Source organism: Brachyhypopomus gauderio, chromosome 3 (assembly GCF_052324685.1).
Source record: "Brachyhypopomus gauderio isolate BG-103 chromosome 3, BGAUD_0.2, whole genome shotgun sequence".
In the NCBI taxonomy this organism is placed as follows: domain Eukaryota; kingdom Metazoa; phylum Chordata; class Actinopteri; order Gymnotiformes; family Hypopomidae; genus Brachyhypopomus; species Brachyhypopomus gauderio.
In genome coordinates this window covers 5,515,363-5,532,977 of record NC_135213.1, presented here as the reverse complement: position 1 = coordinate 5,532,977, position 17,615 = coordinate 5,515,363, and the positions used below count along the sequence as shown (strand labels likewise).

Genomic DNA, 17,615 nt, shown 5'->3' with positions numbered 1-17,615 from the left:
CGGTGTGAAGTATATAGTCCTGGTGTGCTGATCTGTACTCGAACATTTGACCAGTTCCTTTGAATGGATCAAAGTCAATGTAGGCTATTGGAGATATAGCCAGGGGAAGTATCATAATGCAATGACAATACAGTGTAATTCATACTGTATAAATGCAAAGTGGTATTTATTATCAGTGTATTAGTTGCTACCAAGTAATGTTTCGATTGATATATGTTCAAGACATTCAAGCGTGATGTGAGTGTAACAAACTAAAGACAAAAAACACTAAAAGGTCTGTTTGTGTAGTATTGTTTTTAATCTGTCTCTAGAGCATTTATAGACTTTCAGAAGAGTCAAAAACACCACCATGGTTTCCATGGAGTCACAGTTAAAACATTTATGCACATTTCACATCAGCTTTAGTCACATATTAAAAATTAATTAAATTATTGAAACATATTGAAATTTCAGGCCTAATATTTTACAGCAATCCAAAACACACATTAACTTGTATGTTCACTTTGCAAGCAAGTCTAGTCCATGCTTTCTGTAGGTCACAGAATAGAGGTGATGCTGAGATTTTAAGGAGGGTGTCATGTCTAGCCCCACCTCCCTGTCAATCATGTATCCCTTTTTAGTCTGTTCAGTCACACCCCGTGTTACTTCCCCTTCAGTTGAGTCTCATTTGTAATTTAGTTCTGGAATTTAATAGTTGGTGTTCAGTCTTTGTGGGTAATTGTAAGGTGATGGTGAATATTATAGTGAAACTTATTGTGAAAGTTAAAATTATGGTGATCGTTTGTGGTCTTGTGCAGTCTATTGTGTTTTGGAAGTCAGATTTGGTTAATCTTTCTATATTTCTGTTTTGTTCATGGCTTCTCGTGTCTGTAGATGTCCGTTGGTGTAGTTTGTTATACAAGTTTTAGTGTTCTGTTATATGTCACGTTGCTGGTCGAGTCTGTTGTTTTTATGTCTAATGATTAGTTGGTCATATCTGTGTTAGCCTGTTAGTTACGTTAGTGTTATCATGCCTCATTGTGTCCGTGCTGTTCGTGTGTCTACTGTCAATTTGTGTGCAACCCCGTAGGTTCAAAGTAAAACCCGTTTGTTAAAATCCAATCCCCTCAGAGACTGTGTCCACTTCCTGATTTCGCAACACCCGCCACATCACAGAACAATCCACCATTAAAGGACAGCAAGGGAGCCTTACGAGGTGAGGGATTATCAGGAAGAGGGTTACAGTTATCTTCCAATGCGTATCTTGTCTGAGGACTTCATTAATCAGGTTAAGGGTGGTGAACCATTTGAGCTACCCTCCTCGATTTGTCCCTCCCACAAGATCAATGAGGAGTGTAGGGGTTTCACCTACTAATCCTTTAAAGTAGATATAATTTGTTTTACCTTAATTATTAATCAGTCTCATTAATTTAGAATCAGTCTCATATTCTAATCATACCAGAACCACAACATTTAGTTATCAACTAGAGGTAATTAATGGTTTGGTATCTGAAGGATTTAACTGTGAATTCTTTGGAGGTTTTGGCAAAAAACAACCACTTTTGAATGAGATCAACACAGACAATCTGGTGAAAATAAATGATACATTTGAGCATACTACGGACCATTTAGCAATTAATTAGAACCTTTGTATAAACTTTAATGATAAAACTCAGTTTAACTGCTGCTGTGAAACAGAACCCCCGCTTTCTGCCATGTTTGAAAACGCTGGAAGCTGGTGGGGTGGGCGTGTCAGTCCCGAATCAGTGACCAATGGAGATTGCAGAGGAACGCCTTCATCTAAGACCCTCCCACACGTGAAATGTGTTTCAAAACTCAGAAGCAAAAAACAAAGCAGAAGCAAAGAGAGATTCCAGAAGCAAAAGACCTTACTGTTAAAATAAAAAAAAAAACAAAAACTGTCAAAATGCAAACGAAAATAAGTTTCAAGTAACCAATTATATTTTTTAAATATACATTTGATATATTTTTTGTTTTGCATTCACAACATATACTTTCTGCTCTTGATGCTAAAAATTTTGCCTGCAGATTTAATTTAAAGTTCCACAGAAGCAAGACACAAAAATCACCCCATACAGATGTGCTTACCTATATTCTGTGAGCATTTGGGAAAACATGAAAATGGCAAACAGCGTCCCAAAAGTATATTGCTATGCTCTTGCTATGCTAGTAGAGAAGAAGAGAGTAGAAGATCTGTGTGAAAAGTAAAAGGTAGTATAGCAGTTAGGAGGTAACGCCGGGTACACCCCCCTTAGTAAAGAACCTACTGCATTGAAAATGCAGAAATGTGGGCGGAGATGATGCCAGGAACATCTCCCTTTAAAAGATCAGAGATCTGGACAAATAGCTACATGCTTACAGGCTGAAGGGTTACATGTAACTTCATATAATGTCAGTTCTGCCTTCCCCCTGGCTCTTATCTATGGCTGTCCCCCCTTCCACTGGTTCTAGCTCTCTTTCCACCTCTTGGCTCTGTCCCTGTGAAGAGAGTAGTGATAGGTGCTTGCAGAAAGAACAGTGTCTGAATTTACAGGGAAAGCATAGGGAGGATCTTGGAGCTTAGGATTTTCCAAGTCTCCTTCAGGCAAACTGAGCTGCACAACAGTCTCCCAAACTGTCCGTGTGGTCTTTCTGATCTCACCATCGACAGGTCAACTTGGCATGCTAAAAGTCACATGGGTTCTCAAACAAGGGTGGAAATTGTGCAAAAATAGGGATTTGAAGGTCCTGTCTTCTGAGAGACCTGGTCCATTTATTCCCTAGAAAATCATTTGTTTCAAGCGGTTAAAGAAATTAGAGAGGCTACACTCTATTTCCTTGAAGTAGTCTTCAACAAGGTAGTTTGACCTTGCGGGTCGAATGGCTCCATGTCCTTGGCTAGTGAATCTACCAGCTGTAAATGAGGGAAATGTTCAAGGAGATGTCTATTAGAATAGGAAGGTGGACCTTCACTATCCAAGTGTAACTCATGGTCAATAGGATGCCTACTGCCTCCTGTCTCTCTGTGCCTAGGTGGCAGTAATGAGCCTTTATGCATCTCAAATTGAGAAATATCTGCATTTCTCCTTGAGGAAAGAGCTGGAGCATTTAAGTCACTGTAAGTCACCTAAGATTATTCATGGGGATTGGAGCCGGGGCCTTAAGATGTACAACAGGTGTATCAACACCTGTGGAGTGCTGACTATGTTGGCTTTCCACAGTAACTAATGTAGAAGGTCTAGAGGTGCCAGACCTAGTCGCAAGAAAAACTTGCGTTCTTGCACGGGCAAGCTCACTCTTTTTTTGTAAGTGGGCAGTTTCTGTTAAGCCCATGTGACGTTCACTTTCGGTGAGCACATCATTCAGCGCATGAGTGGTCAGTTGAAGGTAGAGGCGAATGCTGTCAACCTCAGAACTGAGCTTAGCAGTGTCCTGTTTAAGAAGTCTATTTTTCCTTATGTACTTCTAGGGTAGCCTGCTGCTGACATAGAAGGAACATTTTATAAACTAGACCTGGAACGGTAGGGGTCTCTTCAAAGGAGTCCTTTAGAGGTTTGTCAACATCCTTTCAACCTGGTTCAAGAATCTGAAGGAGCTGAACAACCAAAGATAGACAAGTATTCTGCTTTAGGAAAGCCATGGTTAGTCTAAGCGTACCTATAGACTAGTTCAAAATGGGGAAAAAAACAAGTCAGCTTCAGTACAATCTGGCTTAGCTAATGTGCCTGGACATTGTTTCTGGCAAGTGTGGGCAGGTAAAAGGGTAATAACTAGGTAGACAAGCCAAATTGAAACTTGGGGTAAAAAGAGTTGTGCAAAAGGTGATGGTACCTGGAACTAAACACTAGCCACTGGATAAAAGACTGCAACAGTGAAGTCTGATAACTGTACTAAATAGTTATCCCAATACTTCTGCAGTACAGGGGAAATCAGTGGGATGCCACACAAGTTAAAGCAACGGAGTTACTGTTGAAGTAGTCAGAGATTAAAAGTTGGTTTAGTATGGTACCTATAGCAGGATAATTTGGAGGGGTTCATTCTTCAGAGCACACTCCTGTGTGAATGTGCTGGTGCCGTTGAAGATGACTCTGTTGAGTAAAACTCTTCCCACACTCTGAGCAGTGATGTGGCTTTTCCTGGTGTGAATGTGCTGGTGCCGTTGAAGATGACTCTGTCTAGTAAAACTCTTCCCACACTCTGAGCAGTGATATGGCTTTTCTCCTGTGTGAATGCGCTGGTGATTTTTGAGACTACCCTGATGATTAAAACTCTTCCCACACTCTGAGCAGTGATATGGCTTCTCTCCTGTGTGAATGCGCTGGTGTTTTTTGAGACTACCCTGTTGATTAAAACTCTTCCCACACTCTGAGCAGTGATATGGCTTCTCTCCTGTGTGAATGCGCTGGTGCAGTTGAAGACTACTCTTTTGAGTAAAACTCTTCCCACACTCTGAGCAGTGATATGGCTTCTCTCCTGTGTGAATGCGCTGGTGATTTTTGAGACTACTCTTTTGAGTAAAACTCTTCCCACACTCCGAGCAGTGATATGGGTTCTCTCCTGTGTGAATGCGCTGGTGCAGTTGAAGACTACTCTGTTGAGTAAAACTCTTCCCACACTCTGAGCAGTGATATGGCTTCTCTCCTGTGTGAATGCGCTGGTGCAGTTGAAGACTACTTTTTTGAGTAAAACTCTTCCCACACTCCGAGCAGTGATATGGCTTCTCTCCTGTGTGAATGCGCTGGTGCAGTTGAAGATTACTCTGTTGATTAAAACTCTTCCCACACTCCGAGCAGTGATATGGCCTCTCTCCTGTGTGAATGCGCTGGTGATGTTGAAGATTACTCTGTTGAGTAAAACTCTTCCCACACTCCGAGCAGTGATATGGTTTTTCTCCTGTGTGAATGCGCTGGTGCAGTTGAAGATTACGCTGTTGAGTAAAACTCTTCCCACACTCTGAGCAGTGATATGGCTTCTCTGCTGGGTGAATGCACTGGTGTTTTTTGAGACTAGTCTGCGTATTAAAACTCTTCCCACACTCTGAGCAGTGATATGGCTTCTCTCCTGTGTGAATGCGATGGTGTTGTTTGAGATTACCCTGTTCAGTAAAACTCTTCCCACACACTGAGCAGTGATATGGCTTCTCTCCTGTGTGAATGCGATGGTGTATTTTGAGATGACTGTGTTTAGTGAAACTCTTTCCACAATCTAAGCAGTGGTACCTTTTCTCCTTTTCCATGTTTACTGCTTTCAGCAGTCTGACGTACTCCTCATGGATCAATGTGTTTATGTAGTTTGTGTGTTTAGGAAAGTGGACAGCATTAATTCCTAGAGGAAAAAGAAATTGCAAATTTATTGTGAGATGAAGATGAAACAATCATGACAAAGAACTGTTTGGGCTCTGCATAATGCTAAAGACATTCATTCTAAAGCATGGGTTAAAGCAAGAAACGTTCATTTGACTGAAAGTTTTTCCTGGCAAAAGACAATGCCAGCAATTACTGAAAATGTGGTGTAGTTGGGACACAGCCTCTTTCGCCTAATTCTACACAATACACACATTTCTAAAGTATATTAATCTAAATAGCCTGTGTAAGGAGAGAAGAGAGAATCTATGAAGCGACAAAATGCAACACCTGAGTAATAAATGTACATAAATATTTATATAATGGAGTTATCTGGGGGTCCTCCTCCAGAAAATTATTTAAAGATCAAGTCAAATTTTGTGTATCCTGGTGAGTTTTAAAAAGGTATGAAGCTCTCTTGGTTTTATTCACTATCGCAAAAACATAAGCAGTTAGATTACCTGCTTTAAGTAGGTATGTTACAAAAAAATTGTAACATAACAGAACACCATCCATGTGCCTTTTTTCTCCGACTGTATTAAAGCTAAATGAAGAAAAGTCTGTGATCGGTGGAGAGATTCTTCAATATAAATAACCATAACTTCTTTATTTCACTACAAATTCAAATAAAATTCGAAATGTAGTCAAATTATAGTATGGACATGACATTATAATATTCAAAATGAATGAATATTTAATAATTCATCTTTACATTAATTAATAAATAAGTCAGGTAATCATTATGGTGAAAATAAAAAAAAAACCAAATTTCTACTAATATTCAGAGAAAATGCTGCAACCTAAAGATTTTGTTAACACAGACACAAAATGTTAAAAACAGGCATGTGGGCATGATTCATTCAATAATTATTTATTTATTTATTACTGTTATTAAAATTATCGGCTACAGGACCACTCTAAGATTATTAATTATGCAAATAAAGTTTAAAAGAATTACAAGTATTATGATTATAGTTGGTTTTAATATATAAAATATTTAATGAATATTTCGTGTTGGGTTATTAGGACATAAATTATGTGCTTTTGTTCCCGGGGAACCGCCTGTATGATGTTTATGTTGATTGAATCAGAGCAATGTCTTCGGCACGACCAAACAATTTGAAAACATAAACTGACCAAAACAAACTGGACTTAAGGCAGGAGGGAGGTAACTTTTCTACGTAATGTCTGAAAATCAGAAGGCGGGATGACCCACAAGTCAATCAAATGACACCACCGTCATCCATCCAGTGCTGATGAGCGCCAGTGAGAGGATCATATTTCGGCCTCAAAACAGATAGCAAGCGCGGGCGTGTGGTTTATTATTATGATTTGACAGATTTTTCACTCAAAAAATTCAAATGATGGAAATCCCTCGTGGTGACTGAGAACTTTAACCCATGTTCTAAAGACATTCATGGTAAATACCATCAGGAGACAGTGCTAGGCTTCATTACTTCACTAAAATGAAAACACTTGTCCATGTTGTGATTATGTGTCTTTCTCTGGTTCAGTGCCAGTCTATAGGGACTTTTATTTTGTAGTGCTCATCAACTTTATTTTCAAAGTTGTTATTTTCCTTCCTTTCTCTCTCATGGTGCTGCAGAGCTGCTTTGGTCTGTTGAAGCTCCTTGTGAGTTCCAGCAGTGTGATTTGATCTTTTAAATTATTGTTCATCAGAGAATTAATCTATGGGCATCACCAATATGTCACAGAAAATTCAACTGTGCACACGATTACTCAATGTGCCACATTTCCAGGTAGATTGAAGGTAAGAATTATGTTGGCCTCTTTAGAAAGCGCTCCTGCTAAAAGTGTGCAAAAAGTCACATGATCCACAAAGGACATTTTTTGTACGTACGTATTTGTATGTGTAGTGTGATGTATTAGAAAGTTGCTGTGGATTTGCTTGAAAGTCACATATGAATTTACAACTATCGCATTTTGTATTTTTAAGTCGTGGTTTTCATTTGATAATTACATTGTGTTTGTATGCAACTAAAGCGTTTTGAATTTGTAGTATTTTTCATTTGAAAATGAAATAAAAGTATAAATGTAAAAGGTAACTTTTACATTTTTTTTTCTTTTTTCTTTCTCTGATTTTTATCTTTTAATTAATGTTTTACACTGTAATCACTTTGGGATTTACTATAAATGGAAAGTGCGTTATAAATCCAATGTATTATTATTATTTATTATTAAAGGATGTATAACCCAGCCTGTGTGTGTATAATGAAATTGGGAGCCTGTTCAAAGACCCAAAAACAAACAAGGCTGCATTATGTATCCAAAATCCAAAAGGTACAATTGGGCCTACTGGCTACCTGTAGGCTGTGTGTGTGCTTTAAACTGTTGCTTAATTATCTGGATTTTACTGAGAAATTCATCAGTCGCATGTTTAAAATATAACTCACCGCTTCAGAAGATCTCAAATGTCTCACTGTTAAGACAACTTCTTCAACATTTCTGTTGGACTGAAAATGATTAGAATAAAATAATTTTTAAATTCCACACTTCACAATCATTAAAATTGACATAAAAAGTAAAATATGCACATAAAACAGGTAAAGAAAAACATGCACATGTGGTGTAAATCTAACACATCTACTTTATTCAAACTCTTCCTCAACATAGATCTCCGTGCCATTTCTTATTAAATGCCCAGTCATTTTTACAGCGTATCTGTTGTTCCACAGAATGTGTCAACACCTGTGCAAGTTCAAAGAATTTTATATATTATATATATTATTTTGTTGACGTTTGCTGCTAATTGTGTCACCTGAGCTTTGCATTATTATAACTAAAAACTATGCAAATTAATCATGTTATTTGTAGGTGCTCTTTTATGGCATTTTATTCACTCGATTACTAAAATGACACTCGATTACTAAAAAGGCTTTTGTTGTGTACTCTCCAGAGATCTCTGTATTTTAACTTGGTTGTAATAAAAGGTTAAAACGAACATGCTGCACTAGGGAGGAGACCAAAGCGCAACATAAGCTTTTATATTTGTAACAGGAACCACTGAGTTACTAAACAAAATAACCAAATATAATTATATTCGTATAGTATCAAATAAGTAGCTACGTTATCTGGCTGGGTTAGTTAGCGCTACAACATCCATTATAAAAACAGTTTAACACGTTGAATTTTCCACCAACTTAGTCAAAACACGAGATTCAACCGTGAGGTAACGGAACGAACAAAATAGTGTGGTTAAGATTTGGTTAAAAGGTGTTAGTGGTACGTATTACTAAGTTAAGTACTTACAGGTCAACCAGTAGTCCAACACTTCCAAACAGGAGACAATAGGCGCAACTCCACTAAACGCCCGATGCTGATATTGAGAATAAGGAAACCTGTGGTCTGTAATGTCCGATGGCGATGGTAGGTAGAGGTGGGCGGATCGATCCAAATATCGATACCAACGCTGATATTGATTTGGAGCAATACTCGTGTAAAAAGATTAATACTCAATCTTTTTAACTCTCCCACACGCACCGAATGCTGCGTACGTGGATTCATCAAAGTCTCTTCTCTGTCTGTAAGAGCGGCGTTGCCAACTCCTCAGTAAGGAAATACGCTATTGGCTGTCCTAAAAGTCACAAAATGGCGTCATTGCCTAATTTGCATAATATAAGATGTAAAAGAATAACGTTGTGGGAGAGAAAAATGAGTAAAATACCCTAAATATGTTTGAGTGACTGACTGAGACTGTGTGAGTTAAATTCAGTGATTTATTTTGTATTACACTGAAGACGCATTTGTTTTTACCACAAAAAGTTGGTAGATTTGTCGCTAATCTACGGTGGCCATGAAAGCCCATCGCGTTGCAAAAGCAAAACGCGCTGCAAGTACGAAAAGCAAATGCATCAAAATGACGACGCGTGCGCTACATTTCGGAAACGCGCTGCAAATTCAGAAATGCTTCAAAACCAGCCACAACAACACAACGGAAATGTTTCTGGGGGAACTATTATAAAAGCAGCGACGTGAAAAGTAAGTGATTACTCCGATATCATCACGGGTAAGCTATAGCTATATGACACAGAATGAATAACTAGTTTATTCGTGCTCTCCATTCTTACTTGTGTATTTTTGCTTTGCTGTACATAGCGCAACATTTAAAAGCCTGATAAAAATCCTATTTTTTTCTGTCCAAATACATAGCTAGCTACCTAGCTATGTACAAAAAGCGTTACAGTGCCACTCAACGCAATGTGATACTGTATAACAACACTTGTTTCTGGCTAAAAACCTACAATTAGTGATATTCCTTTTGTCTCTTACCAGGTCATGTTTTGTCCATTTTGTGGAATCCTTTTGAGTTGTATTGCCTCATTTTGTGCTTCTTGTGGTGGAAATATTCAGGTTTCAAGAACCTTTCAAGAAACTGGTAGGTTTTCTCCTGAATACTACTTATTATTATTCCATGTTTTGTTTTGACATAAAAAAAATATCATAGCAGTCTTATCTGAAATTTATATTAGAATTTACATTTTTGGTGATAGAATATTCAACCTATTTCCAAGATTATAATTAAAAAGTACAAATAAGAACTAACAACAGGTCATGCTTAGGCCTATACCAAATGTTCTTTGTCCATTTGACATGTAAAATAGTACAAAGTGTAGCATTACATTTTGCAATGTTATGCTGCTGTGATAACTGCCTGATGTATTAATTGAATCCAATTGATGTATAAAATTTACAATAGTTAGATTCAATAAATGACTAATTAATAATGTTGATATTGTTCTCACCAATTGTTCTATATGGTGTGGTTATCAGTGGCTGTATCAATGGTATTTCAAGGAAAGTTATGTGGCTCAAGTGTGGAAGCTCTAACAATGATCATTGCTCAAAATTCTATGTAGTGTTTATCAGAGTTTGGAGTACTTCCAATGCGCCTCCGTACAGATTGTGGAACAGAGAATGGAGTCATGGCTGCCATTCACTGTACATTAAGATCCAGCCATGTGGATGAATTTGCAGGAGCTCAGTCATATGTATGGATCCTCAGTTTCAAATCAACGCATTGAAAGCTGGTGGTCACACGTAAGAAAACACAGGTAAGCCAAAATGGTATAATATTCAGTTCAACAGACCATTGTTAATTTCGTTGACGAATAATTTTCGTCATAGTTTTTGTCAACGAACCTTTTTTTCATGACGAAAACGAGACGATAACTAAATTAAAACTATACGAAGCAGCCCTGGTTCTGGACTGCTTTGCATGAGGGGGGCAGTAAAACATAATGAGGGGGCATGTTGATATGTTTTTGAGGCCAGAAATATATTCAAGGCTTGATTTTTGCATGAATGATGACAGCCAAACTATTGATACTGGCTTAAAGTGATGTATTAGGTAAAGAAATAGAAATGCATGTTTTCGAACTTAACCTTAAAACCCAATGATTAAAAAATACATGTTATGTAAATGCAGAAAAAAGATGATCTGTTTGTATTTCATTTCAATATGCCCCCGTAATTAAATTGCCATTACTAATAGAACTCTATTTCTTGAAAGGTTTTAATATAAATTTACGACAAAGCTGACAAATGTACCTACACAGACTGAGAATATTCAAACGTGGAAAAAGTATTGAAGTTTTTATTGATGCACAGTATAACTATACTGGCTGTGATGGCGAGGAGTCGTTTAAACCATGAGCCGTCGCGCACGGGCAGAGCCACCGCGATTACGTCATTTTCCTCCGGCCTCGCGCGCTGTCGTGCACCTCTCGAATGCTTCAGCGCAATGAACAGTCACGTTTGCAGGGTTCATACACCTTTACAAGGTGGAATTAAAGCACATGTACGTCACTTTTATGGTCCATTTCAATATTTCCCAGCACGTTAAACTTAATTTAAAATATTTATACATATACTCGAAATGATTAGAAATTATTCGCTTTTATCATCACATTTTAAAAACTCCTAATCTTAACGTCTTCACGTTCTCTCATGTTTCGTCCTGGAATTACAAGAGGCTCGTATTTGTTAACGTAATACAAGAGAGCTGTTCAGTCAGACAGATATTTGTTGCGAAATGAAGTAGTTACAATTTAAAGCATTTTCAAGCACTTTAGCCTAAATTCCAGCACTTTTCAAATCTGAAACACATTAAAATTCGTCAGGTAAATGTTCCTTTCCCTGTTTTTGAGGGGTGTTTCTTTATACTACCATATATCTTTTCGGAGACCACTGCAAAGAATGTGACGCAGCAATTAAACGCCGCCGCCGTTCGTGCAGGTTTAGACTAACCGGCGGTTAGTAACCGCTAACGGCTAATAAAATAATTTAAGAAATATCTATGTAAGAGGTAAGTAACATTAAAGCAATGAAGAACCACAGTTAAGCAAATACCTCCATGTGAAAGTCAGTTTAAACGCAGACGAGTGTTTACCAGTATACCTGCCTTTCTCTCACACTACAGAACATATACTACTGCCGAACTGAACTGTTTGGGGTGGTCTGCCGACTTTTATATGACTCAAAGAGCCAATCAGGAATAAGCAAGGAAATATCTTTATGCTGTAAAGCAAAATGCATTTTTGTGATTGGTTCAGAGATAATTAAAAAAATAGCCGTTGCTTGCATTGTGCTTGGGGGGGCAAAGACACAATTTGGGGGGCAATGCCCCCCTCAGCCCCCCCTCCCCCCTAGCACCGGGCCTGATACGAAGGGATAAAAACGATGACGATATTAAAGGACATTCTCGTCAACGAATAAAAACGAGACGAAAATATTGGCCAGCGACGACATTCAATCAGACCTGATTTAGTTTAGTGAAAGGTAGGGATAATTTAAGAAGAGATCCAACCGTAACTAGTGTACACGGAGAGGCGGGACAAACCGGGTAACCATCCAATCAGAACTAACGTCTTCACATCGCACAGAACCCGGGAAGACCAAACCAGCCTGTGAACTGTGGTCACTCATGAAATTAAACTCGAAGTTAACTCGACAATGTCAGCAGGGAGAAAGATGAGCGGCGATATATGGACACATTTCTCCTTTGACTTTGAGAAAAACAGTTTGTGTAAACCATGAGGGATGATGATGTCGGGACAAATACGACAAATGAAACGACATCTGCGGGCTATGGCATTGTTTTACGGCGCCCAGTTTTATATAGAATGTAATATGCATTGTTCATAAACTCCATATGTTTTCAGGTAGAGCGGACCTACTGGTCATCAATGTTTTGTTATTGTTATGCTCAATAACTATAAGTTCAGGTCAATAGAGTTGTTTGGAAATTTGTTTTTGTATAAATTGCACATACAAAAAATAATATTCTGTAACTGGTTAATAAATGTTTCATTTTGTGCAAGTGTATATATTGACTATTACACCATTTATATTTTAGTCAACTAATTTTTTTTATATTTAGTAGACTAAATTCTAATGATAATTAGTCGACTAAAACTAGACTAAGACTAAAAACTAATCAATGACTAAATTATGACTAAAACTAAATTACATTTTAGTCAAAAGACTAAGACTAAAACTAAATAAAAAATTGCTGTCAAAATTAACACTGCAACAGACTGTACTTGACATTGTTGACGTTTGCTGCTAATTGTGTCACCTGAACTTTGCATTATTATAACTAAAAACTGCAAATTAATCATGTTATTTGTAGGTGCTCTTTTATGGCATTTTATTCACTCGATTACTTAAATATTTTTGCTAGACATGGATTAAAAACATATGGGTCCAATCTTTTTCATAAAATATTCACCTCAATGTGCTCATGTCATGATGAGATGTTAACAAGAAATGTCTTGCTTAAGATGTTAACTGAGTACATTTCCAATTCTATTGTACAAAATCTAATGGAATTTCATCATTTTTATCTCTAGGACTCAATTTTGGATGGATCTTTTCAGTGATTTAAAAGAGAGTCATCTATTCAATGGCAGCTATGAACACATGTGTTTGCTACGATACACTTTTTTGGATGTCCTGCAAAAATAAATCGAGGAATACAAAGTTCTGGAACACTCACACGATTAGACCTGTTCATGAGTCCCACTGCCCGTCTGGTAAACCAGAAGCCGTGGACCACCTGCCTAAGCTGTGAGTGTTGCATTACTTCATTGCAGTGGCGTGCACAGACATTTTGGGGGGCAAGTGCTGGGGGGGGGTGTAAAGGGCATTTTTTAGCGCACGTGGAACACTTCATTATTAAAAAAATTACAAGCGTATGTTGAATGAAATTTGACTTTTATTTATAACATTCTTTAAACGTGAGTTTTCAATGGAAAAAGTCACACCGCCAACTGATAAAATCCATATCAAATATTAACTATATACAGTCATTGTTAAGTCCTTCAGTTAACTTCTGTTTACCCTCCACTGTCTGCAGGCCTTGTTGCATATATTTTGCAATTAGTAAATCAATATAGGCCTACAATTAAGACAGTAAAAAGACCAAAAAGTAGGAGGAGTTATAGGCTACTGACTGTTGTCATTACACGAATGCAGAACTTCCCATTTCTTCTTTCACAAACGAATTTGTTAATTTATGTTGCCTAACAAAACCTATACAACAGAAAACGTTCAGCTTAACAGATAGATTTGCAAACTCTACCTTAATTATTTGTATGTGGTTGTCCTCACGTTATCTATCATTGATTTGGGCTAGAGCGATTCGTTTATCAGGTGACCATCGCCTAAAAATGCTTAGTAGTTTGGTGCTGTATGAGACATTTTACTGCACAACAAAATGATTTCACGTTGGTCTTAGAGGGCAAACGGTACGATTTGACTTGATGTGTATGTGACCTGGCTGGTGGGGCATGAGAGAAGAAGTCTATCTGTGACCGTGTGTGCTGTGCTGAAGACGCTTCCTTCCACTCACTGAACTGAACTGCTGCTGCAGCGCATCTGGTGTTAAAGGAAGAGAGAGGTCGGGTGTGTGTGAGGTGGGGGCTCATTTCAGGGCATTGTTTTTAATCGCTCAGGTTTTCAAAAGATCATTTCAAACCGACCTCAATAAAATGATAATAATAATAATAAAAAACGAAGTTTCAAAAGGGCACTTTCATTGATAAAGGGCAGAGTTGGTGGTGCTTTAGCACCACCTGAGGTCTATGTGTGCACGCCACTGCCTCATTGATATTGAGAATGAACTTTTTCATTTGAATTGTATATTTATTTATAAAGACGCTACCTTATTTTTTTTACTGACTCAGGTTCAATGGGCGGAATTATGGATTTCCCCTGTCTGTGCCATCCATAAATCAGTTCAACACTCTTGTGATGGCTCCTTGCAGTCCTTGTGGAGATGATGAACTTCAACATGGTTTTGAGGATTTACAGAGACAGAGTGAGCTAGCTCTACCTGTCAACTGGACTATGGCAGTAGAGCAGAGGTACTCAACTGGCGGACCACGGTCCGGATCCGGACCCGAACGCAGTCCTGTCTGGACCCAATCTCATTCCTGATTAACTGGATACGGACCCAAAAAATATATATATTTATTAATTTTGACGGGAGAATTAATTTTAAACCGGAGCATTTATTTCAGGGCTATTGAAAAAACACTCCGTCACTAGTGTTACGTTAACCAGTGAGTTTTCTATAGCATCTGCAGTCAGCTTGGTCCCAGAATAACACATGAAAGGCTCGAAGAGTGATGGATGCTGTTCTAGGGCATTGATTACATCAAGTGTTGCTAGTCCCTCCTTAAATCTAGAAAAAAAGATTACTTATGTTAGTATAATTTGGTTTATAGATAGACAATTGAGACTATGGTTTTGTATTTACTAATTTCATCAGTATTCTTTTGACAACTGGACCTGAATGTTGGATCAATGTTTTGAAGTGTCTTTTGAAAGTGTTTAAGTGTTTTAGTGCTTTGAAGTTACTGTACAATAAACACCTCTTACTTATACACAGGTGTGTACTTGGCATATACGGAATATAGAGAAAATAAAATACTTCCAGCTTGACTGTAACGCTGTACATACCACAAGGAAAACTCAGCTAAGCACATCAAAGTTGTACTTATCATACCTATGTCACACATTGTATATACACATAACTCAATATACACATACCACTAGGCGGCTGTGAGCACACACTAGCCCAGAGCAGTGGGCAGCCCTAGTCCTGTCAGCTGGGGAGCTGTTGGGGTTAAGTACCTTGCACAACAGCACTTCAGTCATGGCCTAGCTGGGAATCGAACTTACAAAAAAGTGAACCAATTACTTAATTCATTTTTTAAATTCATGTTAATATGAAAACATGCATGAACTCATGCCTTGACTGTATGTCTGACTAATTTACAGCAAGCCTCTGATGTGGTGTCCAATCTGTCACTAAACATCACAAATGGTTAATTGGCTCACTTTCACTAAAACAAGAAAGGGCAAAAAATGGCTGATCATGGATAGCAATTGCCACAGACTAATTGTCACGAATATCACATGGTTTGGTCCTGAACCATAATCATAAACTAATGGTGAAAGCAGCAAAGAAAAACTCCCTGGGTGGAATAAGGAAGTAACCTTGCAAGGACCAAGACTCAAGAGGGAGCCCACCTTTTTGGATGGTCCAACTTATAACCTGTCCAAGCTTCATCAAATTATATAGTATTTTGCATAATAGTAATATGCCAAACTTTAAAATTATGGTTAAATCACACATTTCATGTACATTTTGAATCATTTTAAAATCAATGAATGCAATCTGACATAGTAAAAAATTAAGCCAGTAGTGCACATACGTTAGTTCCTTGTTAGTACATGTACTGTATATATGTAAAGTATTTTTCTTCAAAGATATAATTACAATGAATAGTCATTAAAAGTGTTCAACACCAGTTACCTGTCTTCTGATTCCACAACTGCCTCAGACTCCGAACTGCTATCAATGACAATTGGTGCATAGATACTGGTATACTCACTGTGAAGAGGAAAACAAATGTGCTTGATATTTGAGTACAATGAACTAGATTAAATGAATTAGCAATAACTACATTTGATTTAAAAATGAACAAATATATTTAAACATACTTATAGAAGCTGTGTAGATTGAGCTGCTCTGGAGGGTCCATTTCTTGTGTTCTAGCAGTATTCTGTGGTACAGAAAGCAATTTGTATTACAACAAACTATAAATTATCTGTGATGGGGCATCTATGAAAGAATATTACATACTTCTTGGCCTGAAGACAGAGGTTGTAGCTGATCTGAAAATAAAAAGTTTATTTTGGAAAAAAGGTATCAAGACGTTGTGGTACAAAGAAGCATGGTACAAAATAATGAACAAATCATTTGGACATTCACGACCCATTAATATGCCAAATACTTCACTAAAGTGATATTGTTTGTTGTTTACTGTACCCATCTCCACTCTTTGTGGTACTACCTTCAGGATCTGTCCAAAAGTAAAAACCACCAGAATACAGAAAAATGTGTATATATTCATTATACTGGTGTAGGGGTTTCACCTACTAATCCTTTAAAGTAGATATAATGTGTTTTACCTTAATTATTAATCAGTCACATTAATTTTGAATCAGTCTCATATTCTAATTATACCAGAACCACAACTTTAGTTATCAACTAAAGGTAATTAATGGTTTGGTATCTAAAGGATCTAAAGCAGGGGTAATCAACTGGCGGACCGCGGTCCGGATCCGGACCCGAACGCAGTCCTGTCCGGACCCAATCTCATTCCTGATTAACTGGATACGGACCAAAACAAAACCGGAGCATTTATTTCAGGGGTATTGAAAAAACTATGGAGTGATTTTTGTTTCAATAGTTCCACAAAAGCAAAAGTAAATTTGCAATATCTACAGACAATTTAGCAATTAATTATAACCTTTGTATAAACTTTTATGGTAAAACTTAGTTTACATGCTACTGTGAAACAGAACCACCGCGTTCCGCCATGTTTGAAAACGCTGGGAAGCTGGTGGGGTGGGCGTGGCTTGGTCCCAGAGGCGGTCTCAGAGCTCTGTGTCAGTCCCGAATCAGTGACCAATGGAGATTGCAGAGGAACGCCTTCATCTAAGACCCTCCCACACGTGAAATGTGTTCCAAAAGTCAGAAGCAAAAAACGAAGCAGAAGCAAAGAGAGATTCCAGAAGCAAAAGACCTTACTGGGAAAATCCAAAAAAACTAAAACTATGGAACCAAAAACTTGTCAAAATGCAAACGAAAATAAGTTTCAAATAACCAATTATATAAAAAATATATACTTTTGATATATTTTTTTTCTGTTTTGCATTCATAACATATACTTTCTGCTCTTGGATTTACTTTTGCTTTTG

General features: G+C 37.7%; 1 long non-coding RNA gene and 1 pseudogene across 3 annotated transcripts; one reads left to right on the top strand and one right to left on the bottom strand.

Annotated features, from left to right (window-relative positions):
* Positions 1-275: 275 nt before the first annotated feature.
* LOC143510074 (uncharacterized) lies at positions 276-8,891 on the bottom strand (annotated as a pseudogene). The gene is made up of 4 exons (XR_013129879.1): positions 8,592-8,891; positions 7,736-7,795; positions 5,783-5,865; positions 276-5,304 (listed from the first exon to the last, which is right to left on the bottom strand). The product of XR_013129879.1 is annotated as an uncharacterized LOC143510074 (transcript).
* Positions 8,892-9,155: 264 nt separating this feature from the next.
* LOC143510086 (uncharacterized) lies at positions 9,156-16,057 on the top strand. Of its 2 annotated transcripts, none has more exons than XR_013129891.1 (5): positions 9,156-9,348; positions 9,615-9,717; positions 10,199-10,393; positions 13,193-13,409; positions 14,528-16,057. It is a non-coding gene; the product is annotated as an uncharacterized LOC143510086 (long non-coding RNA). The 2 variants fall into 2 exon arrangements; XR_013129890.1 differs by having other exon boundaries at positions 9,157-9,320.
* The last annotated feature ends 1,558 nt before the right edge of the window (positions 16,058-17,615 follow it).